General features: G+C 51.9%; 1 protein-coding gene across 3 annotated transcripts in view; it reads left to right on the plus strand.

Moving 5' to 3' along the window:
* PWWP2B (PWWP domain containing 2B) overlaps positions 1-26,863 on the plus strand; it is a 90,375-nt gene that overhangs the window by 14,655 nt on the left and 48,857 nt on the right. The window contains exon 3 of one of the 3 annotated variants that reach the window (XM_075026656.1): positions 7,633-8,165. The exons of the other annotated variants lie outside the window; for them this stretch is intronic. The gene's annotated coding sequence lies outside the window, so the exon portion shown is untranslated. Of the gene's footprint in view, positions 1-7,632; positions 8,166-26,863 lie in introns of those variants that run through there. 3 annotated transcript variants of the gene reach the window in all.

Consider the following 26,863-nt stretch of genomic DNA (forward strand, 5'->3'; position numbering starts at 1 on the left):
GGGTCCCTGCGTGGGACCTGCTCCGAGAGCCAGTCCTGCGGGCTTTGGCACTCCGGCCTCGACTTTTTTCTTGGGAATAAGAAAATCTCTTGTGCTTTTGCATTTTGCTTGCTGTTGACTTCCATGATAACGTCATATTTAAACTTGCAGCTGCACAAACTTCAAATTCCTCGAGCCAAAGGACTGTTCTTCCCTTGTCTTTCACAGTGATGAGCACCCCAGCTGATTTCTGGTTTTATAACAGCAGGTTTGCTGGCATACCCACGGCGTTGTGTTCAGCCACCAGAGAGAAATGCGACTGAAAGGCGTGCGATGCGGTGAGCCGAGCACGCTTCTGGTCTGGAGGGAACCCCCCGCACGGGGCAGGAACGGACCCTTTGGGGCTGGTGTCACACACGGGGCCTTGGGGACAAGCAGCGGATGGGGCCGCGGCCCCGGCTCTGCCGCGGGCTGGGGCACAGGAGGGAAGGAGACCCCTGTTTCCTAAGGCTGCCCTGTCCCTGCTCCAGGGAACGCATCGTGTGGTGGGATTCAGGGGCTTTTCAAGGAGTGCGTGTTGCTCCAGCCCCGCTGGGTGGTACGGGCATGGGTCCGTGCAGGTTCAGGGCGCTCGGCAGGCTGAGCAAGTCCTGCAGTGCGCCAAGGCTGGGTCTCTCCTGCTCTGTGATCCTCCTGAATGGCTCCTCGTGACAGATCTCCCCTCCCTGCCTACAGCCCTTTCATGCAGTAAAACCTTTTATAAAAAAACCTGCTTGTAGATTTTTGTATACATCTCTGCATGTAACAAGTTTACAGTATGTATATTCATTTCCTTTTTCAGTCTGGAAGATCCTTTATTCTTCATCCCTCTCTTTCTCCCCTCTACCCCCAAGCTGTGGCTGTGGGACCATTAAACTTGAAAATACTGGCTTTTGAAGGTTTTAATTTTACTGCTATTAGCTTAATAGACCCTCAGTATCAGTATACTTGGCCATTCATCACAAAAAGCACACTGCTACTATGTACAGCAAAATCAAAGCTTATTGCATACTTGCTATATATAGTAAGCTCTAACGTAAAATTTGGAACATTGGGTTATGACTTCACCTTCAAAGATGTTCAGGGCTTTGTATGTGCATGTAGCCAGTACTGCTTGCCAGCAGTTTGTGAAGCAACATAAATCACTCTTCTTTTTCCTTTTACCTCTTCTCTTCTGCTCTACCAGTGGCACAAAAAGGTTATATAACTTTATATAAAAAGTCGTGGTGGTGATTGCTGTGATAGCTAAATTTTTAAAAACACCTGCCTGGTCACGTGAAATATTTCAGCCCAGAAGATGGATGCTTGAGATTTTTCTTGGCCTGGTTTCTAGATGGTTCAGTCAACTAAAACCAAGCATCCAACTTAATTACTGTTTCTCAGTCTTCCTTCAAACAGCTTGGAGTCAGCGTCTCTGCATACTAATGCGAAGTAGGAGAACGAGTCTATTTTAGACTGCATTGCATATTTGTGTGCCCCAGCGCTGGATGTCTGGAGCTGCGTGTCTGGTGGCATCCCGCTGATTTCCCTGTTCCTGAAAGCGCTTGTAGATTTGGCTTGTGACCACTGCGACTGCGTTTGGAGGCACCTAGATCCGTGCTGCTTCTCCTTGTTTGTGCCATCTGTTGCCCCTCTTTCCCTCCACTCTCTGCTCCCAGGCGTATTTTTTGGAAATGCCAGCAGGCCATACATTGTGCTATTTCTAACTGCACACGAGCTGCACAGATGCCTAAGAATGCGATCTGCTTACGTGAGCTGTAACTTCAGCTGCCGAAGGAGATTTGTATCAACCGAAGGGCTTAACAACTCTCTTGGAAGCAGAGCAAGCTGCCCTCTGGACTGAGGGTCTCCGAGCCCCATCTGGAGCTTTAGGCATCTGCTAGTTGTGCTGCCCAAGCATGCCCGCGGTCAGCACAGAGGGTGGGTGTCCCTCTGTGGTGTCACTGCCCTGCTGTGGGCTCGGTGCTGGTTGGGTCCGTGCAGGAGCAGGGTCTGTGCCGGGGGCTCGGGCGACGGGTGCTTTCAGCGGAGTGTGCCGGGGGCCAGGGTCTGCAGAGCAGCCCCATCTGCACCGCTGCTTACTGGGGCGAGAGACAGGCTGCGTCTACGTGGTGAGGAGAGATGTCTGCACAAAGAGCCTAGAAACTCGATTCCTTGAAAACTTTTACAAATAATGTAAAAATGAGATTTCTCTAGCTTTTTCCGGATTGCATTTATTTACTGGTTTGGTTTTTAAAGTGAAATGGAGGTGTCTAAAGCTGTGGGTACAATTCACCTTTTCACACCAAGCACAGTGAGTTTGGCAGGGTGGGACCTCAGGCAGAGGCTGACATGCGGTTTGGAGTGAGCAGTGCGGGTCAGCCGAAGGGGTAAAGCCCTTACTGAGGGGGTCCTCTTGCCTCTCTGGGTAAGGCTCAAAAGTTCATCCTACTTCTGTTCGGGTTAAGCAGATGTTTGCCAAGTATTGAGCACCTCCAAGTTGCATGTACAGAAAAGCTACTTTGGGCCAAGAAGGAATAGGGTTTTTTTTTTTTGGAAACTTGAGGATAGCTCTCTGTAGAGAAGGGTGCTTGTTACTCTGAAGGAGAGGAATGAATAAGATCTTCATGGAATAGGCATGCATTGTTAATGCCACATGCAGCTGCTTGGCTTGTGAGGCCTGGTGACACAATAGGGTGAAACAGATATTTCCCATTTTAATGTTTAGGTGTGAAAGGTAGGACTTTGAACCCCCAAATCGATGTGAAGATTCTTGAATGTTGAAAAACCTGCAAACTGTTGTTTTTCAGCCTTGATACGTGTTGTTTTTTCCCTAAGTACCCATTGCTGACATTCGGATCAAGGTGAATGGGGGTGTGTGGGCTGAGTGACAAACTCTGACTTCTGCCTCATAAGAGATTCAAGGAAGCTGCTAGCCTGTATCCTGCAAACTAGATGAGGATGAGCTGGTGCCTGGTTTATTTTTTTTTAAGTCTCCTTGATGCATCTGTTTTGCACCCTACATGTACCTTTACAGAATACGTGGGCTTTGCATTAGCTGGTTTATGAACTCTCGCACATCCTGAGATTACGTACATCTGAAATAGGCTTCTCGTGTCTGGCAGCGATGACAGAGATGGGGCTTAATACCTTGACTTGTGGAGTGCTTGTGCTCTTCATACCTACAGTCCGTCTGGTGCGTGAGAGCGAGGGCTGCGTCGCCCACCCGTCTTTGTGCTCCGGTCCCTACGGATGTACCACGGAGCGAAGGTCCACCTGTGGCTCCTCTGCCTGTGGAAGCGAACGTGACTCATCTCATCTTAGCAAGAGGGTCACAAATGCTCTCTGGCGTGTTGTGCCTGAGCCTTTCCCACACAAACTCCATCAGCTGCCCTGCATTAATCGTATAATCATCTCTTGGTCACTGGGGATGCATGTCTCTCTGGAAGGGAGGAGCAGGGCATTTTTTTAATGAAAGCTTTTTTCATTAAGTTGATTAATTTCTGAAGGAGTGAATGCTTTTAACTGACATACCAGTTCCTGTTTAATCTGCATGAGGTTCTTGCTATTGTAGGATCAGACAGACTTGTTTTCTTTATAAAGCATATTTCCTGTGTGCTCTCTGCAGTTGAAGAAATGAATTGTAGCAAAATTACTGGCTTAACTTCCTTTATGAATGATGACTTGCTCTATTTTGATTCAAGCCAATAACTTGAGCCTTTTCTTCATGCAGAAAGCAACCTTTTCTAAAGGCAGAAAACCCCCGAACCCCATACAGGATTTTTCATAGAGGTGCTCGGATGGTAGAGTTTAATATTGGAGAACATAGCTGCCAGCCTGTTCAAGTCAGCTGGAATCTGGTGCCGTGGGAGTTGGAGATGGTTCTAAAACCCTGTCCAGCAGGTCGGGGACGGGGCTCCCAGCTGCAATCCAGTAACCCCCACCAACCCCAGCCCTCATCCCGCAGTAGGAAAGCATGGGAAGGAAGGACTTTCCCTGGACCGCTGCCAGCTGTGCCCTTTCTGCCCTTCCCCTCGCCTTCTGCTGGTGACTCTGGCTGTTAAGCAGGTACCGTCTTTAGAAACGAAGCCCTGTGGGAGCCACTGAGCTGCCTGTCAGAGGTCTTCTGGGTCCCCTGGCCCCCGTCCCTCCTCCTCAGGGCTGCGGGAAGGTACGACCACTTGATCCTCCTGAGCTTGAGCCAGGGCTGCCGTGCTGCCCTTCCCCCAAGGGGACATGTCTGGAAGAAGACTGATTGGCGATGCTTAATTACGGCCTGCTGTTAACTGCATTATGATTAGAAAATATTCCTCAGAATAAGCTGCTCGGGTGGAGAACACGAGCAGGCTTCTTGCTGCCGTTGCTTCCCAACCCGCCAGGATGGGCAGGGTAACCGGGGCTTGTGCCGCTCGCAGGGCTGCGACAGCAGAGGGTCTCTGCACTGCAGCACTCTGGGGCTTTCCAGAGAAACCGTCTGAAGGAGACGGTTCCGAACTCCAGCTCGGGCAGGCACGCGTGCCTCGTGGTCCTCCCCTGGAGCCAGTCTGTGAGCGTCTGCTGGTGGTGGCGGTGCAGCCCTGGACGCCCAGCAGCACACCAGTACACGCAGGAACCCCTTCGGTGCCGCTCCTGGTACTCTCACGAAGGCAAAAGGTCGGGGCCTGGGGTGCTCCCCGTGCCGCAGAGGGGGTGCTAGGGGTATCCAGTATTTGTATCACCTGCAGGGTCAAGGCACGAGTCCCCTGAGCGGGGCTGTGGGCAGAGCTGGCGTGGGCAGGGTCCCCACGCATCAGCACACTCGGGACGCCGTGTTCTCGGAAGATAAACCAGTTTTCTGCACTCTGCGGCAACTGTTAAATCTGAATTTGTGAATGGCTTTATTTGATCCAAAACTTCATTTATTTTTGTAATGAATAAGCGCTTGGCTTCAGGAGAGCTTTGTTGGCTTTCCTTTTGACATGCAGCTTAGCATGCAGGCTGCTAGATCGTGCCGTTGTCCTGAGTCAGTCAGTCTGTTATGTATTCATTACTCATACGTGTATCAAGGCTGCAGCAAAGTCCAGAATGTAGTGTTTAAGCTGCTGCTCCATCTTGAAGGTTGTTTTTTTTAACAGAAATCTGAAGTTTTCCAGCGACAGAGCGAGAAAGTACGAGTGACTGTTGCTGTGTTGCTCCTCCTGAGCGCATGTTGAAAACTCCTGGGTCAGCTCAGGAGGTTGCTTAAAACAGACACCTGAGCTCTCACGGGGGTGGCCTCTGCCCCCTGGCCGAGCCTGGGCTGCGGAGCTCTGTGTTTCCAGGCCGCGGACAAGCGCCCATCTGTCTGCAGGCGCTCGGAGCTGAGCAGGGTGTGAGGTTTGGACATTTCACGTGGAGCATCAGCTGTTTTAAAGCAGTTTGCCGTTTTGCTGGTAGCGCCAACTTTCTGCTCCCGGAGGAGAGTATCCCTGATCTTTGCCCCCAGGTAATCTCAGTGAGCAGCTGCAGTTTGGCCTCATCCCTGTCCCTACGATGGGGCAGCCTCTGCCTTTGCACTGGCCTTCACTGGGAGGTTGTTTGACTTCGGGCTTCTGTTGTGATGCTTCCTTTCTCCAAGTGTGAAAATCGCAAAGAATAAAACCGGCCTGAGGGCTTGCTGTTAACCTCCTCAATAAGGAAATGCATTTTTCTTTTGTTTAGACCAAATATTCTCAATCTGTAATCTGTCTCTAAAGGGTCAGGTTTTTGCAAAAAGCATTTGAGGGATATTCTGCCAAGTCTGTAGACCTCACTAAGGCTCTGGTAGATGTAAGATAATAAGCCTGCAAGTGAGTTTGTTGTGTGCTTTTGAAAATCTCACCATACATCAGAAGGCAAATGAATAGATTCTCCTGCAAGGTTAAGTATAAATGTATACTCTGTCAACTGTAGGTAATAGAGCCTTGTTGTGAGACGTCCAAGTTTCTTAGGAGCAGGATGATTCTGCTAAATGCTAAAGGAGTTTATGAAAGCTGATTGCGGTCCTCTGGAATATAGGTTTTAGGGCAGATGTTCATGGTGTGTTGAATCAGCTCTTTGATGTCTCAATTGTATGGGCAATACAGAAGATCATTCTGGATGCTGAGTCTGGGCAAATCAGTGTCGCTTTTGGTTCCATGCCTGCAGAAGAGGTGCTGCTGTGTTTTTAGCAGCGTTGGAAATGTAATAATCTTCCTGTGTTTGGTGTTGGTGTTCTTGGTTTATTGTGCTCTGTATTTGTAAGTCGCAAACCTCAACTGTGAGGGGTTTTTAAAGGTCTTTGATCTTTTGCTTCATAGCATTAATCCTGTTTGTCAGGAACACGGACTTGAGCCTGTGTGTCCTGCGGTTCTGACTCGGCCACGTTAGTTGATTTGGCACGGACGTGTGTTGGGGCTGGTCAGACTTTTGAACTGGCTCAAACTGAATTGCACTTGAAGTGTGGTGCAGTGATGCTTTTGCAGTTGAAAAGTCTAAGTGCAGATCTCCATGCCATTTTTTCATTCATTTCTGTATCGCTGTTTCATGTGTCTTCGTTTCTTCACTTGATCTTGAAGACAAATCAATCCTCCCTTTGAACTCTTTCAAGGCCTCCACTCCGTAAACCTGACTTACAGGGCCGGTGCAAGTACCTCTGGCATGCAGGGGTACAGATGAGGGCTTTTCTCTTCTGTAGTTTTTTGTTTTGATGGGCACCTCCCTCTCCAGTAGATGCATCTTTTCAAGCCTGTCATCTGCCCTTAGTCTGGCTGGTATCTGTCGAGAAGGCCAGATGACAGCCGTCTGACACATCAAGCCTGGGCAGCTTCGTTACCTTTTGGTAGCTGCGATTTGGACTGTGTGGTTTTGGACTTCTGAATTCAGAACGAGCATCTCGCGTGCTCCTCTTGCCCGAAGGCTGGTCAGTCGTGCTCTGCATCCATCTTCGGACGGCTGCGTGGAGGGGAGCACCGCGCGGTCCTTCGAGAGGCGCCGGCCGTCCCAAGGGCTCCGCAGTGCTGCCGCGGCACACGCGTGCTTCTGCAGCCTGAAACGAGCAGTGGTCCGGGGTGGGAGGGGAGCCCGTGGAGGGTGGGGGGTCCGAGGGGGAGCGGGGCTGTCTTTTCCCTCTGGAGGCACAGTGAGAAGGCGGCGTGGCTGCTCTCCCTCTTCATCAACGCGTGACTGGGGCACTGCGGCAGCAGTCGCTGTCTTGAGCGGTTGCAGGTACTTAGAAAAGCTTCTGTACGGCTTGCTCTCAAGGGGAAAATAATCCTATTTTATAGATTGTGTTTGAAAAGTGGAGGCAGATGTTCTTCACGTGGCGCTCTCTGTAGGGACTTGTGGCAGATTAACCTACAGTAACCCACCCTGAATGGGGACTTAGAAGCCTTTAAGCCAGAGACTGAAGATTTATTATCATCACTGAAATTCATATCATGTCTATCCTGGAGAAAATTCCTGCTCTTACTTTGGGTTTGTTAACTTGATGAGTTTCTTCCAAAGCTGTAACTGCTGCTGGTTTTGCCTGCCAGGCCAGCTGGGAGCAGGAGAATTCCTGGCTATATTTAGAGGACACCCGGAGCGTGTGCCTCGCCGCTAATGCTGGTCCGTTCCGTGCTGCCTGCAGTAACCTCTCCCTCTTTTACTTTCTTCAAGGTAACAGAAGATAAGAGCACAGCTGTTCTTCTAGAGGGTCACGAAGTCTGTAAACATCCTGACACGCTCCCCAGGAGAATCTGGAGGTTGCCGTGCGCATGGCAGGAGGACAAGTTTCCTTGTCAGATTGCACTGCTTTTCATCTGGGACAGGTGACAGGCACCGGGACTTGGAGTTAGGTGGCTCTTCTGGTGTGAGGCTGGCAGGAAAGTCTTAAGGATATCTTACCCTAGAATGAAAATTTGACAAGTCATACGGCAATGAACTAGGAGAACAGCAAAAACCACACCTTGGAATGTATTTATTACTTAAAAGTTAGCTATTCTTGATAAAATCCCAAAAATTATTGCTGCTGCTTATTTTACTTACAGATTTCACACACTTGTTAATTTTAAAGCTACCAAACTTTTACTCAATACTGTACTCTGAGAAATGTAATTGGAGCAGGACATGCAATAGAATGAAATCATTGTAGTGTCTTAAGTACAATGGACTCACTTTTGTGTCTATTAAAACTTGGAAAATGTGCAACACGTAACTATGTGGCTGTCATTGCATATGGTAAAGCTTTTTCTTGTTATCTACTGCAGAGCTGAGAGAATCAATGTTTTGAAAAGCAGTCACCTGGTAACTTGGATGGGTTTGTGTCCTAAATGCGTGCTTTCTTAAGTCACCTGAAACAGCAGGCAGCACAGCCTTGGCTTGCTCATGCTGCATGCGTAGAGGTAGGTAGTTACCCTGATGGCTCCAACTGGAGAATGAGTTAACATTTTGAACTAACTTTTGTGTTCACACCTAGTCAACGAGTGTAATTTAAGGCCCCTTGAACACACCTTGTTGGATAGAAAGGATCTTCATCCTTACACATGACCAGGAATGATTAGCAGTCTTTAAAAAACAGAAAACAAACAGCCTATAGCTTTTGTACCAAATTTAGAGTACAAATGGTTTACAAACTAAAGTGGCCTATAAACAAGCTTTTGAAACTGCATCGGTTATTTTTTTTGGTTTTGCATTAGTCTAGCTTTCTCTTGGATTCTCTCAGTCTAGAAACATTGATTTGTGGTAATCTGTTGCTTCTGATGCTGGAGAAAACGGTTCCCTCCTAGGTGAAATGTTGTCTGCATGTAGAAGATTGCCTTTGAGCTACCGGATCGTTGCACAGATTCTGCTTCCTGTTTGTTCTTAATCTGTTGCAGCAAACACTGTGATGAACTATTGTCGAATTAGAAGAGCAAGCGGATCGGAAAACATACAAGCTCGTGTTTTCCTGGTTCATGCCGGTTCATATTGTGGTCTTTTGAATGTCGGCAAGAGAGGTCAGAGCTTCCCTTTTCTCTTTAACAACAGCAAAGTTTAACAAGAAGAGTTCAACACCAAAAAACCCCTTCTGCTGAGTCTCAGTAAGAGCATACAATGAGTCAAATATGTTTCCCTTAAAACAGTTGGAAGACTGTGGTATAAAACATGCAAACTAAAATGCAGTGCTGAAATAGGACATCTGTGTCCCAAGACCGATTTTGGCCACCTCTGCAAACAAATCAGTAAGCTTCCTGTTTTCCAAAAATAAGTGTAAAAAGGACAGCAGTATATAGCGAAGGAATGTGTTCCTGCACCTTGTGTAAAGCCTTTATGAAGCAGTTGTTTACCTGGGCATCCACTTTGCCCATCTCCAGAGCAGACTACTTGGCTGGCAAAGATGCTCTTGTGCAGTGAGTACTCCCACTCATGGAGAAAACAGTTCTACCTTTCTTAGCCCCTGTCTGTCTGTCTTCAGGAGTTTCTTTGTGGTTTTTTTTCTAGCAACTTCTCGAGCTAGGCCTAGGGTTAGCTGATGGCTATGTGAGGTAGTTTTTGTGTTTTCTGCTCACACAGTTCTTTATTGTACGAAATCCCTGCCAAAAAGTGTTGCCAAGCCTTTTGGCTGTAGCATTACAGCAGTTAGCTGAAGGGAGTTACAAGCAGCCTTCTGTTCATTTAAAAAATAAAATTTAAAAAAAGGCAAAACAAAAATAACTAAGCCCCCACTCCCCCACGCTTTCAGGAAGAGTGCTTGTCTACTCCCATCTCTAGTGAAGGGCTGCTCCTGCCTGCATGTGGAAAGGCTGCTCTGTGGTTGAAGGAGATGCCAAGAACAACAGGTAAGTCCCAGCCGCTTTCCTGAGAAGGCTCGCAGATGTCACTCAAGTCCCGTGAACAGGCAGAAATGTCCTTAAGACCAGGCATTCAGTCTCTGCTGGGTGTGAGAGAGAGTTACGATACCTCACACTTGGGGCCACTGATTTTCTCTAGGCTTAGGACCTGAAATGGATTGAGAAAGTAAGCTCAAGTCCAGCGTCCGTCCTCTGATGCTGGATGTGGTCCCCGGGATGGGGTTGTTTAAGAGGGGATGTCCAAGATTTTTTTTCCCCATGATAATTTTCCTCTGCAGGAAAACCCCTGGGGCACATAAGCATCCTCTGCCAGATGTTTAACTGTACAGTGGAACCCTGTCTGCCTTCTGCTTCTGCCTTGATAATCACTGCCGTCTCGTGCCCTCCAAGCAGCGGTTGTGCTCCTCAGTGCTGATGGAGGAGTACCTGGTATCCCTGCAAGAAACCTTCCCGGTCTTCCCTTGCCGGTTGCTGTGTCCTGCTAGTCCCCTGTCACCAAGGGCGCAGCTCCTGCTGTCCTTACACCTGGATGCATGGTGACATTCCTGACATTGCTGGGCCCTTTAGAAAGCAAACAATGGGCTTTTACTGCCTGAAAGTCCTTGCCAATGCAGAGGTAAAGGGAAAAGTGTCAGCATTGCAAGCTCGCCAGGTCCTGTGTCAGCAGCGGGAAGGTTAGAGAACTGGTTTGCTGCCATTTTCTGCCAGGAGGGCTGGGGAGGGACCCTCCTCCAAAGAGGACTGGGAGGTTGTATGTGCTGGGGCTCCTTTGTTTTTGTCTTTTACCCTTGTGATGCCAGGTGGCCTGACACACGTGTGTCTGTTAGCACCAGCTTAATGAAGCAGACGAGTGAAGCTTAAGCACTGCGGGTGAGTCACCGAATTTTTGCCACTTTTACTAAGAACTGCAACGGAGAGTTTCAGTAAAAACATGGTAACGGAGAAAATAGTGCTTAGGAGGCATGCGAGTGGATTGGACACCGGGGTCCTTCTCTGAATCAGTGGCTCAGTGCCAGAGGTAGGTTTAAACACCAGCCTTAAACAGTATCCCAACAAAAAGCACAACTTTGGATCTGCGTATGGGAGCTAAAGAAGGCTCACTTTTTCAGTGGAAAGATGATTCTTCGGTTTTGGCAAGGCTTAAAGCAAAAATCTTGTAACAAATTGCTTTTTTCGCCTTGGCCATTATGCAGGTAAATGAAAATAATTTCTCAGCAAATGCAAAAGCATAAACCAAGAGCACAGTGACGTTTCATTTCTTAACTGATTTTAAAAAGCTAATGTCGAAGTTTCTAAATGTCATTTTTAGTAATGTGAAGTTTGAATGGCTTACTTTAGTCTTCTATTATGTCAGAGGAAAAGCTCCGTTGGGTTAAAACCTAAATGGGAATGTTCAGGAATAGTAAGTGGTCTTTAGTATTCTCTGTAATAGGTTCTGTGCTGCCCATTGAACATCATTAGCAGATGCCTATGTGCTGTGAAATTTCACTTTTTGTTCCATTTTTAAGGTTTTTCTCCTTATACTCTTAAAACTTGAGCATGGCTTTAGGAAATTGTGGGCTTTTTTCAGTCCATTTCAATTCTTGTTACACTAAAGGCTTATTATAGTCTCCGCTGCTCCGCACTCTGGTTTTGGGGGTTTCCTCCTGAACCCTACAGCTGTGCTTCAGCTCACACAGCTGATTTCCTAAATGCAAGCCCTGCAGAATCTGAGTATGGTTTTCAGTGGAGAGGGGCTCAGTATTTTATTCTAACATTATTCAAACCAGTACTAAACCTATCAGTACTTTTTGTAATAGGACTTTTGCTAATATTCTGAATCTATAGATTAAATTTTGTGTGCATAATCCACATTCCTCTTACTTGGCCTCGTGTCTGGCATGCCTTGAGCAGGTTTTCAGGTCCCGAAAGCCCCCTCAGCGTCCCGCTGTAGCCGGGCTCTCCCTGCCCTGGGCGGGTGCTGCCTGCTGGCACTCCTACCCTCCCAAGGGAAATAGTATTTTCTGCAACTGGAGAGTGAGTCTGGTTATTTCTGTTCAAAAACATGATTTCTCACCAAATTTTTGTATCCTATCTTTTCTGACTTACTAAATTTATTTAAAGGAGCTAGCTGTGTAGGTGGCCTAACTTAATAGTTTCTGTTGCTTCGTGAGCTGTAGGCTGACTCAGAAGAGCTGTGGGTGAGGGCTGGTGACAGCACTACAATGCCCGTTTGGGAACCCAGCCAGAGTTTTGACAGTGGTGGTTTCTCCCCGGGCTGGGGGCCGGGCAGCACCGGGGAGAGGGTGAGCAGGGAGCCGCAGTCTCCCCGTGACTGGCGTGCTTAATTACCGTGGTTTTCCACAGTCCCTTTGGTGGGTACAACTGTATGGCCGGGGCGGGTGCCCCTGCGCCTGGCGTCCTGCGAGAAGCACGACGTGGACAGAGGTGACCTGGCCAGGCTGCGGAGCAGCAGTGGTGCGTGGCATGCTGCCCTGGGGCAGGGTCCCTTGCAGGCTGGGTTAGCTGAGGGGACGGGTATGTTGCTGGAATTGTGGCACTTAACGATGCGCTATTTAAAAAACCTCTTGTTCTATGATAATGAAGCCGTCCAAGTGACTTACAGAATAAAAACCCACACGGTTTTGATTCCATCAGGGATCCTGAGGCATAGGTGAGATTTTTACCGGTTGCTTTGTTGTGGCTTATAGTTAGCATGCTGCCTATTTCACGCCGATAAGGGCTAGCAGAGCTGCCAGAGCTGTTGTACCGGCTGCCCTGGCAGCGTCTCCAGCAGAACGGCTTTTGCCTGCGCCGGGCAGCCGGGGCTGTGCCATGCCGGCTGATGGCAGGAGCGGGGCCGCGTCCACGCTGTTTTCTGCTTTTCCCTGGTGCGTGGCGGTGGCCGGGCTGCCTTCCTGGCCCTGACTTGCCTCGGGACCTGTGCTCTGCAGGTACTGCCACACTCGCCACAGCCCCATCTAAACACAAATCCCTGCTGAGCACTTGTGCCGGTACCGGTGGCAGCAGGGATAAAGGAGACTACCCGGGGATGATGGTGGCCAAACGTCGCAGCACCTACTTCTGTCTAAATACCATCTGCAGTGTTTTACTAAAGCTTCTCCTTTAGTGTCCCTTGAAGTTTCACACTTTTCTGTGCTCAGTTCTCTATTCGCGCGCTTCCCAGGTGTCCTCCCCGCTCCGCCGGGCTGTTGGACCGGGCAGGGGAAGCCGAGCTCTGCTGAGGGGCTCCCGGCGAGGGGCTGCCTGTGCCCTGACACCCCTCCTCTCGCCCACCAAGGTGCCTCTTGCTATAGCCTGGGAAGTCCCCGTGCCTCCCTAAAACACCTTGTCCAGCAGAATGGCCTTAAAGTTAAGAAAAAAGTGGTCTTTGGAAGAGGGGGCTCTAGGTCTCCAGCTGTGCAGGCAGCGCTGCGGGTGGAACTGGGCACCCACCGGCTGCACAGTACTGCCTGCAGGAAAAGTTCCTGCTGACCTTTGCTTTTGTGGGGTCAACTTAGGAGTTTCTCAAACTTTTCCACAGACCTGAAGTAAACGTTTCTGATAATTTGACTATGTGAAATTACAACTTTCTTCCTGATCTAGTGTTGAATAGGGGAAAAGGCATTTTAAAGTGAATGGAATGAAAATCCATTTCCCAAACAACTTTGCCTTTGTCATTCATGATGGGCCCGTGAGACTGCGCTCAGGGAGAGCATTCTCAACAGCTGGTAGCAGTAAATTCAAGTTTGTAATTTTTGACTGTTTCTTCTCATTTCTTCTTTCCTGATTAAGCTATGGCCAGTAAGAATATCAGCATCTCAACACATTTTAACCGTATTGATGCTGCTGTGCTGGTTTTAGAGGCTGTGATAATGTTAATTGGAGCAGCAGCAGCACCGACCGAATAAACAAGCTCTCGGCAAGCACGGCTGTTGGGGGGGAGCTGGAGGGAGGAGAAGACTGGACCCAGACGTGCCCCAAAGCACCAGCAGTGCTGCTTGCCCAGATGGAAGGTGCAGGAGCGAGTGGCTGGAGAGCCAGCCGAGCCCTGCAGGTCCTGTGTGTTGGCTGCCAAGTGTCAGAACAAGCTGGTGAAATATTAAGCTGAGAGCCTAATGAAAAACAGGGACTATGGCTACTTTTTTTTTTTCTTTTCCTTGAAATGAGTGTTTTGTTGGACTCTCGATTCTTCGGAGCCAGGCGGGATCCCTCGGGGGCTGCAGTGAACGTGCATGCCTTGTGGAGTAGTCACATCTCTCCAGCACAGCAGGGGCCGTGCTGGGCCAGCGTGGCCACCGGTCCCCTTGTGCTCGGAGCCCGTGATGAGCGGGCACGTGGGCTGCAGCCCTCGCCAGCAGGTTCCCTGCCTCTGCTTCGTGAGAGGACTTCAGCCGGGAGAAGGGACCTGCCCTCAAACTGAACCTCAAAGCGCATCCTTTGCCGCTGGTGCAGGGACAGACTGGTTGTGTAAGGACGGGCGATGCCGAGCAAGTCCCTGCTGGGCAGGACGGCAGCCCCGGTGCTGGGGGACTGAAGAAAGGCAGAACAGCTCCGTTGGGTTGTCCCAGAAAATGCGAGTCGATCAAAGCTCCTTCTCCAGTCAGGCACAGCCTGGGATGGCAGCATCACCATTTGTCACTCTTAATGCGTTTGAGTCACTGTTGGCACCAGTCTGGTTTTCACAGGGTTTTCAATCACTCCCTGTGGAAAAAAACTGTCCTTATGGCCAAACGTGCTGGATTTTAGCAATAGTTTTATGTTTATCTATCCTCCTGGCTTGGCTGCAACCTTACAACAATAATCCTTCCTGGGGCTACAGTATCCCTTAGTAGGTAGGAGAAAATGGGAAGTTGAACAGTTGCTTTTAAAGATGAAAGTAGCTTTATGCTGCCAAAAGAAATATCTACTATTCTGGTATGTAGTAATTTTCTTATTTTGCTAGATCTTCAGATTATTACTACTATCCTTTTTTTATTACTGCTTGTAGCAGAGGACTTCTGAGCAGCCTTGATGCGTTTTTTTCTGTGTCTACGGATTAATGGCTCTGCTGTGAGACTGGGGAGAGACCCCAGGCATCGGTAGCTGGCTGGGACCTGGGCTCCCCCTGCCCCACGCCTGCCCCATTGCTCGGCAGGGACCCCCGAGGCCGGGGCACCCCCTGCGTTGCTCTGACTGCCACCGCTCCTCGCAGCCCAGCGTGTCTGTCCCTGCCTGCGTCCCAGCAGGGAGCTCGCAGCTGAAGCCTGCCGCGAGCCCCGGCCGGGCAGCAGCCCCGCTCTTGCTCGGTGTCGGTCCGAGTGTCCGTGCTTCCCGCCCGAGCTCCGGTTTGCGCGGGAGGGACCGGCCTGAGCGCAGGCGGTGGGGGTCATCCGAGCTGATGGGCATCACGGGGAATTAGACACAGGCGCCTGACTCTCCAGTGGTGCTCCAGCTAGCCTAATTAAAAGGGAAGCTTGCTTTAATCCAATCAAATGTCTGTCTTGGACGGAAAATATTTTCTTTCCCCTAAACTCGAATTTATTTTTTTTTAAGTGCATATTATAAAACACAAAGTTCAGCAAGTTGTTTTTAAAGCTAATTTCTCAGGAAAAACACATAAATTATAAGCTGTTTTCCATTAGACACCAAAACCTGAAGCATTTGGCTTTGATAACCAAAGCCTAATGTGGCTTGAAACAGAATATGGTTGAAATAGAGAATCTTAAGTGCAGCTGAACTGAGTACGGAGCAACCCCCACCGATGGGCTTGGGGGGGGGGAAGGGGTGTTTGTTTTCCTTTGCTGAAAGTCCTCGGTGTCGGCGGTGTCACACTAAAGGCGTGTGAGGGTGAAGCGCTGGCCCCGAGGGGCGCAGGGGGTCCGGTTTTGGAGGAGGCGCGGGGTCCTGCCATGCCGGGTGCTGGGGCTGCTGCTCGGGGCTCGACCCCGCATCGCCAATCCCCCCGTGCCGGGCAGCGGGATTCCCGTTGCCCGGCCTGTCACGGGGAAACAATCTGGGGCCGAATCCCCTGAAATGCAGCATCTTTCCTGCCTGCTTATGCCACCCGTTCGGAGGAGGAGGGTGCCCAAGGGGCTCCCGCCACCCTCGCAGAAAGGAGCCGTGCACCCTGTTCTGCTCCTAAGAGCAAGCTGTTGTAAGGAACCGTATGCGGTCTGGCCCTGGCATGGCGGCTAATTAACCCTAAGGCGCTGATGAGCCCTCGACGGAGCTGCGCGGGGGTCTCCGGTGAGCGGTGCGGGAGGCGTGGTGGGCGCAGCCGCCGGCGGCGGCAGCCTCTCCCGGCACACCGATGGACGTGGGGACGGCTGGGATGGGGCCGAGCTGCTGCTGGCAAACGCGGGCTGGGGACGGTAACGCCAGGTCGGTCGGCCCCCGTGGAGTGGCTGCAGAAAGGTGAAGGTGGTTCTGGGGCCGGTGGAGAAGCTCGGGCTGGGCAGCGGCGGGGGCTCGTGGGGAGCAGAGCGGAGGGGCCGGGCAGGGGGACGCCGGCCACGTGGGGACTGGGGGCGGCGGGGGTCCCAACGCTGCGGGCGCACGCAGACGCGTGGGACCCGGGTCCGGAGCACGCGTTTACTCTGGGAGTGAAATTTGGTCTTGTTTTGCATCTTGTTGCTGGTGTGGGGGTGGGGATCCTTTCTGCTTTGATTCTGTTTATGACTTTCCTCCACCCCATCATTTTGCTCAGCAACATCATTTGCAGAAGCCTGTAATGATTCTGCATGGTTTTAATTTGCTTATGGGTGTGAGCTAATGAGTGGTTCGAAATCAGGCTTTGCTGGTTGGTGCCTTGTCACTGCGTGCTCCTGCTCGGCTGGACCCTCTCCCGCTCGGCACCGCAGGTTTGCCGCTCGGGAAGCCACGGCTTTGCTGCAGAAAGTCCCGGGCGTGATCCTGCACTATTGCAAGTGATCAGTGATGTTACAAGGGCATCATAGGCACAAATATCTGTATCAATGAGTTTTAAATAAGAATCCTCATGTTACCGTAGCCTCTCCAAACCGTATTTATTTATAATTTCCACAGCTGAAGCTCTGTTGCTAAAGAAAAATTGAATTTTCCCAGCGGCACAGAGGCTTGGCTGATGAGTCACTGCACTTCATTAGCTAATCTTAGATCTGCTGTGAATTACTCAGTGACTGCTGATACAAAGTGGGCTGAGAAAATGCTCGTTTTGAGTGGGTAATTTTAGAATTTGGGTCTCTTCCCTGGTAGGGGAGGGTGCGAGCGCGCAGGGGTTCAGAGCCACTTGTGTAGGTGCGTGCCACTCTCCCGAGCGTATCTTAAAACATAAAGACAAACTTAAGAGCCTGTGCTACTTTCTCGAGTTAGATCCATGTGTAAATTTCAGTTATGTGAAGATGCTTTTAAATTCAGGAATAACTCAGTGTAAGTATGTATCGAATTAGATGGATTATGTAGTTGGGGTAATGGCCCTAGTGAGAGGGAGTTGGGGAGAACGGAGCTTATATTAGCAACGTTAAGTGTTGAAGTCTGTAATAGCGGAGCACAAAAGTTGGAGAATTCAGTGGTTTTCAGCTTTTACTCCGCAGATGATGTTGTTTTCTTCTGAAGTCCCTCGAAAGGTGACTGAGAATGCGAGATCGTACGTGTTCTCTGTGAAATGTCTATGTTTCCGCTGGAACATGCAAAGGGATCGCGAACCCAAAAAACCCGAAAGCTCCCTGGCCAGGAACGCGTCCGTCCCTGCTGGGTCCCCGGCGCAGCGCGGCAGCACCGCCGGCCTTCCGTCGCCAGAGCTCCGGCTGCCGCGGGGCGATGCCCGCCGGCGGGTGCCGCGCCGCGGGACCTCGCGCTGTGCCGCGGTGGAGCGCTCCGTGAGGGGTCCCGCCAGGCGCCGTGCCACCGCGCGCGCTGCCATGGGACGCCGCGTCACCGGCGCCGTGCTGCCAGAAGTCATCCCGTCTCGGACTGAAGAGCTTTTTGGCTCGGCATCCGGCTCCTCCTGAAGGAGAACGCAGAGAATGTTCTTAAGGACTGTTACAGAGTGGCCTGGCTACCAAGGAGGTTGCCCAAACACTTGATGGCTAATTTACAGTCTGGAGTGCGAGGAGCGGTACGGTGTTTTGTGCAATGGTTGCTGGTTTTAGCCATGGGAGTGTTTGTTCTGTTTTCTGAAAGCTGACTCTTCAACATAGTATCTTGTGATTTGGAGTTCCGTGGCACTAAACCGATTTGAGAATCGTTTTATTGGCTGTTTCCTCTGATTTTAATATTTAAATAAGTATTGCACTTCCATTATTAACCTTTTGTCTGCATAAAAACGGAATTACTTTAATTCTTTCTTTAATCTTAGTTGCTCAATAGGTTCATGTGAGGGACTTTGTAAGATGTTGTTGCCGTACAAATCGTGTTGGCAGATCCTCCTTTACCCACAGTTTCACTGGTGTATCAGGGGGCCCCCCGGGTTTCCCCCTAAACCCCCTCCCCGGGAGCCCTGCCGGTTCCCAGCGGATGCCCCCGGAGCAGCAGCAGCAGCCGTGGAGGGTCCCCGTCCTGGTGTCTCGGGGAGGGGGGACAAGGGCCACTGGTGGCCGGCGCTGTGCCGGTGCTGTGCCACGGCGTGGGGTCTCCTCCTTGCGGGAGCTTTTTGGGCAGTGGGAGGCATTTCGTGGGGGAGCGGAGGCGTTCCTGGTTTTTATCTTTCTTTTTATTACAGCTTGTGTGTGCACCAAAAACTGCATCAGCAGTTTCCCAAGCGGCAGTTTCCACTGTGGCTTGAACTAGTGAAGTTTTTTGAAATATACAGGTAATTTTTTCTTCCTGGTGCTAGACGTTGTCAGCTGCTAATAAATGCTGCCTGGCTCAGCCCCAGTGGTTTGTCCCTGACATATGAAACACTTCTTGGTATGATAATTGCAGCAATTTCAAGAAATAGGAGTAGGGGTCTGGACAGGAATTGCCCTTGGAAACATCTGTTTCACCACTCTATCTATGACCTCTTTCTGAAAAAATCTTTTAAATTAAAAAAAAGATTGTTCACTGTAATACAGTCCCTGGAGTGACTGACAAATGGCTGTAAAAGCTACACTAACGCAACTTCACCCTTACAAATTGATACCCAGTGGGAAGAAAACTCCACGGCCTCCATCTGCAAACCTCTCCTCGCAGAGAATCGGGTTTGTAACGCCGGTTTTTCTGAGCTTCACCTTCTCTGACGCTGCCTTTCCCTCCAGTTCGGTTTGTCCCTCCTGTAAGGTACCCTGGGCGCGGGCTGCAGGGGCGTGCGAGGGGCTTCGCGGGTCAGGCACACGCGTGCCGAGTGAGGTCGGGGTACGCGGCGAGTGCCGTGTGCCGGCAGCAATTCCGCACCTTAGACCGGGGCGATGCTGTAGACGACAGGAGGGGTGTCGGGGTGGCCCCAGAGGTCCACGCTCACCTGAAAGCCCTCCTGCAGCCAGCGCCTGGTCTCGGATGATCCTGGCAGGACAAAGGCTGTCGGACAAAGCGGGGCGTTTGCTCGCTGCCGGTCGGCGTCCTGCGGGCAGACCCTCCGGCAGCGCTGCGTGGATGGGGGCCGGCGTGGGTATTGCCCCTCCGCTGACCGCCCCCTCTTCGCTGGCGCGGAGCTCACCGGAGGCTGGGATGGCGAGACGTGTCCCTCTCCACGTCTGGCTGGGTGCGGGTGCCGCAGCTGCAGGGCAGCCGGGAGGGGATGGGGGGGGGGGGCGTGCTGACGGCTCCCACAGCCCCCCGAGGCGCTGAGACGGGGTTTTGGTGGGAGCACGTCCAGTGCTGGCGGGTGACGGCACAGCCGCGGGTGGGTTGTGCTCGCCGGCCTTCGGGGGCTGGATGGGGCTGGGGACGGGGGGGCGTTTGGAGGCAGGGTGGGCTGGAGAACAGGTTGTCTGTCAGGCAGAGCACTGTGTGGTGAAGTTCTTTCCTTCTGACAGCCTGGGGAGCAGGACGGGGGGTGCCGTCCCCGAGGGCAATGCGAGGGAGCGGTACGCCAAGCCAGCGCCGGGCCACCCGAGCCGCAGGTGGGATGGGGACTCTCACTGGGGGAGAACTGCGCAGCCGGGAAAAGTCTGGGTTTGGTGCCAGGCTGCACAAGCTTTGGTACGTTCAGAGACTTGAAAAATGCAACTTCCCACGAGAGAAGGCTGTTTGCTGAATGGGAAAGGCCTCGGACCCTCTGCTCTGTCTGCAAACTTCAGCTGGCTCTGCATCAGACTGACGTGCCGGGCAGAATCAGCGCGGAATTTTCTAAAGGAGCTAAATTCGGCTGCGTAGCACAGTAGAGAGGGGCAGTGAGACACGGGAGCCCCCCCTGCACCCCCTGTGCAGCCCCTGCGAGGGGACGGCCGTCCTGCCGTGCGCAAGGCGCGGGCCACGGGCTGCGGAGCTGCTGCGGGAGCTGCCGGGACCAGTGGCACGGCGTCGGCACGGCGTGGTGCTGAACACGTAAAGCAGAGAAAACCAGCAGCTCGCCGACAGGCCAATTGGTATCTCCTCCTCTGTACAGGCAGCAGAAGGCTTTGGAGGAAAGCTAACGCTCGCTTGCTTGGCTTAATTAAACCTGTTCAATAATGTTGTTATCTTTGCTGTTTGCTATGCCTGGTCCCAACCCCACCTTCTCAGAAGGGTCTGTAATGAGGTCCTGCTGCTGCTCTCACCGGGGGCAGCTTTGCACCTAAATGTAATTCGTCCTGATTTCAAGGTTAAACTGTTCTTCCCATCACAGATGTTAATTATGAGCTGTAATTAATGTTTTTTCCCCCCCTCCCTTTACAGATACTGGGGATTAGTTATGATCAGCCACTTAGGTTCAGTTGCTTGCACAACAGTGATGGATGCTCTTTTTGGGTAGTATCACTAGCGTTTCCCTTATTATGAACCACTGATGTCTCTCTGGGAAGCATGGAAAAGCATTCTGTTTAGAAAAGCATTTTTTGTGCAGGGCTTTGGGTTTTTCCCTTTGCTACAAGTCAGCAAACAAAATTGTTGTTTACCAGTGCTGCCTGTACACATCATCTGTCACTGCAACGTGGGACCTGTAATTCTCTACATGAAGGGAATGAGTGGCCATGGCCAGAAGTCAGGACTTCCATCCTTTGGGAATTTATGGGTACAATAATCATTCATTTTAGATGTACTTTGCATCTGCTGCAGAAGAAAAATCCAGGCGTGTTTCACCCTGAAATGGGTCACCCAGACTTCTGTTCCTGATGGTCTCAATTGAAGTTGGACCTGGAAGGCACGGCTGGGAAGTGCTCCGGGGCAGGGCTTGCCAGGGCAGCCTACAAATGACCATATCCCCCTTCTCTAGCTCAGATAAACCTTACCAACCCTGCCACCCGCTATTCAGTGTTAAAGGGAAAAACGTAATGGCTGATGGATGGAGGAGAGCCCAGCGAGGAAGGGATGCAGCTTCGCAGGGACAAAGTACAGACTGAAAAGTTAAGCAGCCGACTTTACCAGAAAGGGGAAGGGCCGTTGACCTACGGTAACCGAAGGTGCAGACTGGTCTGGAGAAACCAAAAATAAAGAGAAGTGAGGTCATGCAGTGGGAACAAAATAAGAAACACATTCCTGTCCAATTGTGTTGCTTTCCTGTCTAGAAAACATGTTCTTAATGCTCACATCCGCTATTCAGGCTGGACGGAGCGTCGTCTCTGGTGCCAGCGAAGGTCCCGGCCGTGCCCTCCGTGCCCGTGCTGGCAGGACGCCCCGGCACGGCGCTCGCAGGGAGCGCGGGGGAGCTCGGCTCCGCGCCTCTGCTCCTCTTACCAGAGAGTCCAAAGCAGCTTCTTCTTCGGCGGGGCTGTGTTGCGCTCACACCTACAGCAAAGCGCTGCCAAACTTTGTAAGGGATCTCTTAATAAATTACTTGTCCCGATGAGATTTGAAAGCAATTCTGCAGTCTTGCAAAAATTGTATTAATGTCTCCTGTAGCAACTTACCACTCATCTCACTCAATTGACTTAAAATACAGCACTGAGTAATCCAATCACTAACGCACTGCTGCAGAAATGCTTAAAGAAGGAAGTGCCGCTTATGTCAATAAGTGTTTTTTTGCAGCAGAACTTAAAAGCCAGACAAACATAGGGAGCCTGTTATTCCAGTAATTCAGATCTTCTACTTAAAGGAGATACATGAATTGTTTATCTAGTAGAAATTGGGGATTTCACGCATTTTGTTTGGGGTTTTTAATGCGTTTATTAGGTCTTGCTAACTTAATTGCAAGCACCGGCAATAACTTTATCGCTGTTATTTGCAATTGTCTTGGGCAGAGCATTCCAGACGGGGCTGGTTCGAACACTCCAGCCGGGTCCAGCTGTGGAGGTGGCGCAGCCCCGGGCTGCGGGCAGACGCTCCCCAAGGAAGCCCCTGCACCACCGTGTTGCAGTGGAGTTCGGCATTTTCGGTTTGATACCTGTAACATAAAGGCGAAGTTGGCCGCGGTGACTTGCCTCGGGGCTTTGCTATGTGCCCTGTTCTCACTAGCCTTCCCAGGCGGCACGCCGGGAATCGGTCTCGCTGTGCCCGGGCGAAGCCGCCCTTTTCTTGGCTTCGCTCGTTTGCTGCCGAAGCCTCAGCAGCATAAGTCTGATGGCGGTGAGATTTGGGAGGTGATGGAGGAGCAGATCAGACCTGTGCCCCCCGGGCACCTCTGCGGGGAAGAGCGCAGCATGAGCTGACCCTGCCGCAGCAGGCGGCCGCGCGCTGGCGGGAGCCGGGCTGGCTTTGCAGGACCGGTGGGTTCGCAGCAGTCGCCGCTTTGCCTGGCGCATCCCTGCGGGCGCTGAGCATCCCAAGAGGAGATCCCAGCAGGCGAAGGGGAGGAAAAAGGGAGATGGAGGGGCTGGGGGGGGTGGCGAGGGAAAGAGTCTGCGCTTCTCCGGGGAGGAAAATAAAAAGTGGGGTGTCCTCCAAGCCGCCACAAGGTGACAAGCCTCCCGTCGTCACCTAGGGCTTTTCGAGCGCAGAGCCCGGCTCGCGCGCCGTGGGAGGCGGCGGCGGTGCGAGGAGGGTGGCAGGTCTCGGCAGGCCGTCCCGCAGCACCGCGCGGCACCCTCGGGCAGAGGCTGGACGGGTTCGTGCTTTTCATGGCGACGATCGGCTCCTGACCCCGTGAGACCGAAATTCAGCGTGCGGCTGGGGGAGAAGCTCTGTTTTGCCTTTTTCATTGAGCTTATGGATTTTTCTGTGCCTGACGCAATGCAGATGCAGGGATGGCGGGAGGCATCTTCGCTGCATTTTTCTCAGCCTGGGTGACGGCAGTGCGATTTGGGGTGCCTTTCGCCTTGCTGCGTCTGACGTACAAGCCCAGGCCAGGATCCACACTACTATTGCTGGTTTGTTGTTCGTTAGCTGCTGATGATTACATGTATATATATTTGTTGGGCAGCTATTTGTAATATGTTCAAGGCTCCTTATGTAATAAAGACAGCAGACTTGACGTCAGAACAGCAAATTGATGCATTCTACTGAAGACCTTTCAACATAAATCAAGTTCTCAGGCCCAACCCTCTCAGAAGAGCCCTTCAGAAGCTGGTGGAAATTCACCCTCTCCATGGGTGGGTGAGCCAGGCTGGCCGTGTGAAGAGCTGCTTTGCTCACAAGGCAGGGGATGGTGCCTTTGCTTTTCTAGTTTGAATAAACACAAAGGCATTAGAGACGGAGGCCAAACCCAGAAATCGCTTGGGTTCTGTTCCTCCATACCTTTAATAACGTATAGCTTTGCTTTGCAGTGCGGGCAGTGCTGCAGAGCGAGGCCGGCGGGTGAAAGCGCCCCAAGCCCTGCAGCCGTGCTCCCGGTTCCTTTCCAGCACTCACTCCAAGGCGGTCCCGGCGGGACCCCTGCGTCAAACCCCTCGCTCCAGGAGCCGCAGGTTTCTGCTGAAGGGCAAACCGAGCCCAGGCAATGCGGGAGGAGACCCTGCAGAGCACCGAACCCCCCCGGCTGCTGCAGACCCAGGGTTTTAATGGGATGCCCATTTAGCTGCTCCTGTGGGAGAGCCCGTGTGTTTGGCCAGTAATGGTCCCAGCAGGGTTGCTGACAAATTAAGCTCCTCGTCTCCTCTGCCGAGTTAATCTAGCAACCTCACCCCTCAGACAGCCCGACTGCTAGCTGTGATTCAGTTAGTCAAGATCACAGTAAAGGAAAAAGAAATTGTCTGTTGCTCCCTACAAAGCAATGACCTCATTTATTCATGGTGGGAATAAACCACTCCTTGATCAGCTCCTAATTACACCAGCCAGCGCAACCTTGTGCATATTTACAGCCAATATTCCAGAAGTGGGAGGGATGTAATCCGGCACTATACTGATCACAGTAGTAAAGCCTTTGTGTGCCCTCTCCTCTTCTTGTAGTTCTGCGTCAGCCCTGCCCGGGTGCGGTAGGTTATTTCCATGAGGATTTCTGTGTGGTCCTCGCGACTGGAAGCTGAGTGGCATGCGGAGCCCTGGCTTTATGGATGCCCTAAATACTAGTGATGGGAGAGGCTCGGGTGGCACTTTCATTGCTACCTGCCACTCTGGGTGTGATTCAAGGTGCTTTTATTTTTTAAGTCGTCAGCAGGAGTAAGACTGTGAAACGCCATTTGTGCCTCTGAGGGCGGCTGGTGTGGGGATGAGCGAGGGCTCCGGTGGCTGCCACACACGGTGGCTAATTGGCCACAGAAGCAACAGCACAGCAAGCTCCGCTGCGTGCAAACTCCTCGACCGTCAGCATTTTGTCTCCATGGGCACGCTGGCTGAGTGTTCGCGGAGAGAGAAGAGCCCGAGGAGCGACGAAGGGACGGGGCAGGGAGGGACGTGGAGGCACCGTGGGCAGGAGGCGGCTGCGGGAGGTGGTGGGCAGCGCTGGCTGGTGTGGTGGGGGCAAACAGCCTGAAAGCAAAAGTGTCTGTGCAGTGAAAGGATGGTGGATAAAAAGTTGAAAGGAGAAAAATGTGAGGGATGGGAGAAACCGGAGCTAGTGAATGGAAATCGCCCCTCCAACCGGGCAGTCAGCGGGGGAGCTGCGCACAGGTTACCGCAGCAGCTCTCGGGGCTGAACGCTGCCTTGCCCAGGGCAAACGGCACAGAGGAGACCAGAAATGTCCCGAATGTGGGAAATGACTGCCGTAGGCACCGGTAATGCCGCTCACTGCCTTCGTAGCAAGTGCTACATCTATGCAGTTTACTTGAGCTATAATGGAAATTTCCTAACTGCAGTGAAGCATGCTGCTTCCCTCCCAAAGCCTGACCCATCTCCTCCTGGTCCCTTCCTCCCTGAACAAACCGCCCCGACTGCCAAGACGTGCTCTTCCCACGGGATGCGGCTGTGGGCCCCGAGGAGCCGACCCGTGGGGTCTGCACGGCTGGAGCTCCCGAACCACAGTGGTCGGCTCCCTGCGGAAACAGCCATCCCAGCGGTTTTTTTTTTCCAGCCAATTAGGAAGAAAAAGAACGTCACCAGGAAATTATTTACAATGATTTCTCTGAAATTAAGTATAAAGATTTGCCAATCCTCCTGCCGCGTGGTGAGTCAGTGAGGTAACAGGGCTGACTTAGAGAAGAACAGGGAAATGCCAGGGGATGTGGGGTGCTTTAGGTTTGTACTTCCCTTCCTCTGCACAGGAGACATGCTGCCAGGTACTTCCAGCTTTTTTTTTTTTTTTTAAATTTAGCCACGCTGCTAGCAGTGGGAGTGAGTACCGAATGGAGTTAATCTGTTCTGAAATCATGAATTTTTTGAGTGACGTTTTATATAACATAGCGCTAATGGGACACACGCTCCTGCGCAGCCGCGCGGCAGCTCTGTCCTGCAGTACCCGGCCTGGGAACTGCTCCGCGGCCGAAACCCCTGGCACGGCGGGGCTGACACTCATCCGTGCTCCTGAGGAGACAGCTGACGTCGGGGTACAGTTGCACGAGCTTTTTCAGACTTGCATCACCAAACCCCGCTCTCAGCTTGCACTGTTTTAAAGGCACAGAAAATTAGTTTCCTTCAAGTAACTTAAAAATAAGAGCAAATAACCCTCGTCTCCTAAAACCTAACCCTAGCCTAAACAGCTACAGGACTCTTCTTAATTAAAACATTTGTTAAACAGTTTTGCGCTGAAGAAAAGGTTCTAACTTTGACCACTGTGGAAAAACTAAGTGATTTTTTTTTTACAGCAGTAAAAGGCCATTAAGAAGAGTCAGGATCGCCAACCTCAAACATTTGCAAGGCACCGATGAGCCTCCCCAGAATTATTTAAAAATAAAAAAGTGGTTTTGCTTCTTTGTTATGTGGGCTTGGAGCCTTGACTCGTTTTAGATGTTGAGATTTTATTTCATGCCTATGAGGGCTATAAAGCTTTCCTGAAGGCAGTGGTACCTGGGAGCTGAGATAGTCCCATAGTCCTGGGAAATCTAAGAGGAAAACGTTGGAGTGCAGAAAACCGGCGGTACCAGCGGTGAGACCAGCGACGAGCGGGCACACCTCGGTTATTTAAAGTTTCGGCAGCTGCAGGATCTGTCTTGCAGGGAGATCGTGCCCGTCCCCGGTGCCCGGGGGTCCTTCCCGCCCCGGCTGCCCCGCGCAGGGCTGCGAGAGGCTTCGCCGGGAGCCGGTGACCGGGGCTGCCCCGCGGTGAGCCGCTCACCCGGCAGCCCCGCTCCCCAAACCTGCCCCTCGCCGCCGGCAAAGCGCCCCGGCTGGCGGCGGCTCGCGCTGGGGTCGGCAGCTCCGGCTCCACGGTCTGCTCTCGGGCAACGCCGGGCTGAGCAGGTTCGGGTAGAGCCGCGTCCTGTGGGGACGCGCCTGCAGACGTTTGGGGATTCGCGGCGTTGCGCGGAGAACTGGCAGCCTCATTATGTGGGGAAGCTAAAATGGGTTGAAGAGTTGATGCCCCAGCTGGGGCTGCCGTGGCTGCCCGCCTCGGCTCCGTGCCCGGTCCCACCTCTTAACGAAACGTCCTCTCGCAGCGGCGAGGCGCGAGGGTGCTGCCAGCCCGGCCCGTCTGCCGCCGAGCTGCCGAGAGGTGAAGCGTTCTCCGGGGCTGCGACCCCGCCGTTTCAGCATGGCCATCCTCAGCTGTGCTGCCAAAAGACGAGCGAGCCTAAAAACCATGAGCTTGTGGGATTCGTTGACTAAATAGCGTGCG

Source organism: Buteo buteo, chromosome 4 (assembly GCF_964188355.1).
Source record: "Buteo buteo chromosome 4, bButBut1.hap1.1, whole genome shotgun sequence".
NCBI lineage: Eukaryota > Metazoa > Chordata > Aves > Accipitriformes > Accipitridae > Buteo > Buteo buteo.